This window comes from Antrostomus carolinensis, unplaced genomic scaffold (assembly GCF_000700745.2).
Source record: "Antrostomus carolinensis isolate BGI_N321 unplaced genomic scaffold, ASM70074v2 scaffold108, whole genome shotgun sequence".
NCBI lineage: Eukaryota > Metazoa > Chordata > Aves > Caprimulgiformes > Caprimulgidae > Antrostomus > Antrostomus carolinensis.
This window is the reverse complement of record NW_010330659.1, coordinates 15815-19504: the sequence shown is the minus strand read 5'-3', so window position 1 is coordinate 19504 and position 3690 is coordinate 15815. Positions and strand designations below refer to the sequence as shown.

The 3690-nt window shown below is 40.6% G+C and overlaps 1 protein-coding gene across 1 annotated transcript in view; it reads right to left on the bottom strand.

The window, feature by feature from the left end:
- DHRS12 (dehydrogenase/reductase 12) overlaps window positions 1-3690 on the bottom strand; it is a gene marked incomplete at both ends in the record, with an annotated part of 27050 nt that overhangs the window by 7728 nt on the left and 15632 nt on the right. The gene's annotated exons all lie outside the window — the stretch shown is intronic.

Genomic DNA, 3690 nt, shown 5'->3' with positions numbered 1-3690 from the left:
GAGACTGACAAATATCCATACAGACAGCCTGTACTGCTACTGTGGTACAAAAGCATCTTATTTCCTCTGGCCCTACTCCTCCTTGCACAGAGAGTAAATGTATATGGCTATATTATTAAGAGATGAGAGCACATTAGACTGAAGAAAAGATGCACACTGGGAGCATCATTTATTTATCTCTGGGTATGTTTTAACATCCCCTTGGCTGGTAAGTAGCAATAAAAATGTAACATACGACATTTTTCCATGTCAAGTAAGAAGATGTGTTGAGTAAAAGTAAACTGAGGCAGGCTATAAAATAGAGGAACAAGGATTGTTTCAGCTAAATGTCTAGTGCTTCAATAAGAACGTGCTTCTGTTGCCTTCACTTGCTTACCAACACTGACAGGTTTGGATTGTTTTTGTTTTGTTGTTTTTTTTTCAAAACTGACTCAATACTGTCAGTCTGTCAGTTTGAATAGTCTCTGCTAGGAGCTTTACTAAAAAAAAAAAAAAAAAGTAAAATTAAATTAAATTTAAAACAAAAAAAGAAGAAGTGTTGACTCAGAAGTCTGCAAGTCTCATGAGAAATGATTGCTTGTCGCTGCCCAGCTCCTGGATACAACCCTGAGTACGAGGCCAGCCCGCAGGAAGAAACATGGGGGCAACAACACACAGACTAAAGGATACACAAATAAAATCTGCCCATCAGGATCGGCAGCTCCCCAGGAAATCTGCCTACATTACCCCAATCCAGTCACTCAGTTTCATACTGAAGGTGTGATTCAGTCAGCAATGTGCCATTTCAGACCCACGTCTGGCTCCTGCTCCCACATTACAGTCTACGTGCTTCACAGCTGTTCTGCTCTCTACACCCTCACTGAGCTCCACCAGTCAGAGCAACAATTCCTGGGGATGCAGCAGGGAAATAAGGTAAGTTATTTCGTGTGACAGCAACACCAGAACTACAACAAGCCATGCAGTGTTTGTGCTTGAGCCCTATTTTAAGGATGCTAAGCACCAGCACAGATACAGCTGCTGCTGTCTGCTCTGTTTGAACTTGAATATTAGACAAACCATACAAAGCCTGAACTATCAGCCTTCATTCTGCACTTTCATGACCTTCACCCACCTGTATATTCTGACAACACCAGAGAGGACTCTGTGCCTCCTATTTCAGTGGGCTGTCTTCACTTAGCCAGTCAGTGCTGTTCCACATGAAGGGAAGTTTACTTTCTATTCTAACCAGTATTATTTATGTACATATTCATCTTATTTACCAGAGGACTTATGCATTCATTTTTGTCCCATATACGTTCAAGAAAAGATCAGGATATAAAGTCTCACAAGTCAGATGATCATTTATAACTGAACTCTAACATCCATTAAAGCTCAAAAACAGACTAAAAAGTCAGTCAAGAGGAAAATATTCCTAGCCCGGATTTAAAAGCTCCACAGCATTTTAGACACATAAATGAGCAATTCTACACCCTATATAAATGTTAATCAGATACAGAATTCCAATACTTCGCCCTGCACTTAAAGCATGTTATAGTTCAGAGTCTTGCAGTCTTAGGTAGCTACAACCTATCCACTCCTTTGCTAGATCAGAGCTAAGATCCAGGGTAGACACAGTGAAAGGAAGATGGAAGGAACACCCTGCATGCAAAGATCTGAAAAAAATATTAATATTATTTCATCTTATTTCTGCAGAAATCAGGCAGTCACAAGTTATTGTTTCCATGCCACTGATGAGGGGGAGAACTGAAGATTTTCAAAACAGGGGCCTTGAGCGCATGTCACCCTTCAGGCTTTAGCTTTTCTGAGGGGAGAGGCAGGGAGGGGAATCTAGTTTGTTCTCTCAGACCACATTCTAGTTTATAGCCAACTGATACACCAGTCATATCTAATTTAGCCAAGCTTTTCTCTGGCAACCTACAACCACAGATAGCTACTGATACAGAAATAACCTCCAAAGCAAAGCACACCCACAGGCACCTAATGCCTATGGAAATTATTTAACACAGCATCTACTCTGACATGCATTTCTCCATACAGCTTTCTCTTACTATGACTCCAGCAGATATGACTTATTACCTCATCTCTGACTTGGAAGAAAAAGAAATTGCAGTGTTGATAGCATTGGTCCTTCACGTGTGTCTGACCTGCAAGCACAGAAGCTTTCTCTTGCACAGACAGTCTCTTCCAGCTCAACCAAGTCCCACTCTGTTCTAAAAGCTTCAAAATTTAATCCTATTGTTGCCTAGAGAGAATTAGTCTGAGCAAACAACCCAGTCCTTGTCTGAACTCTGCAGAAGCTGGTCAACAGAGGATGACTTACCCATTTCACCTTCTCTGCCTAAATGTGCAATCATCTCCTTGGCCACCTTATGCAGTCATGCAGCAAGTGATACACAAGTGTAACTAAAACATGCTTTCATGTTCAGGCTGTTGTACTTGTTTCACTCTGCCTCTCTCTGGAAGAACTGCACCTTTGCACATTGATGGATTTTTGTCTGAAAGACCACAAGAGGGTTAAACTAAATTAAGGTGAATAAATTTCTCAAGGCAGAAGTTCTTGTACTTCTGCAGCCAGGGGAAATTCAATGGCAAAATAAAATTCATTTTGAATTTTGACCACGAGAAACATAAGAGTGTTAGAAGAAAATTATTTTAAAGAAAATGAATCTGTGCCTTTATACTTGAATTAATTGTCAGTTTAATGTAGTCAGACTTGCAAAAAAAAAATCCAAGCTGTACGCACCATATCAGCTAAGCACATGACATCTATACCTAAAATGCTAGTTTTCAGAAGTAAATAGGAGTTAAGGAAGCAACAGTGGAAAGAGGCTAAGAATAAAATCCAACAATGGTTTCCAGGCTATATAACTTGTATAAATGCCTGATCTTTATAGCCTAACGTTCCCCCTTCCTCATGTCAGGTATTGATGAACAAGAGGAAAACACAGAAACAAAGCACCACAGCTCCTCCTAAATGTGTCACTTCTCAATATAATAAAAATAGTTTCTTGGGAAAGCCACCTACCCTGCATGGAGACAGAAGGAAGAGAGACTGTAGAGGTGCAGCTTTCAGCCCTCCAGGTATCAGTGGCAGCAGACAGCTCTTCTCTCTGCTGCTGGCTGTTTGCTCACATCTTTTCCCTGGCTTTTATGGGGGAATCTTCCACTTTGCTCACCATCTTCCCTGCTTATCAACATCTCCCCTTTCCCTCTTTATTTGCTTCCCTTAATCTGTCCCTCTTACACCTCCACCATACAGTTCATTGGATATGTACTCAGAGAACATAGGTGGAGTGCCTAAGACATACCCAGCACTGCTCAATCACCTGACTAGACATAAGGCACAGTCTTACACAGTGCCTCTGTCACACCAAATGGGGTTGTTCAGGCCAACTGAAACATTTGAATGTCTTTTAAAATACCTGAATGTGCTCCAAGCTGTACCCAAGCTACAGGAACACACTTACTACAAAGAGTATCATCAGCAGCACTGCTTGGAATAAAGTTTCCTAGTAAGTTTCAGAATCAATTTAATTAATTCTTATCTGCATTTGTCCACTGCTGTTATGATAAATAAAGGCACTGATATGAGAACAACTGAAAAACAGAATTTTTTTTTAAAAGACACTCTAAACAAGCTTTAATATTGTTCCTTTCCTTTCCTGCTCCTTCCCTGGCACAGCAATGGTA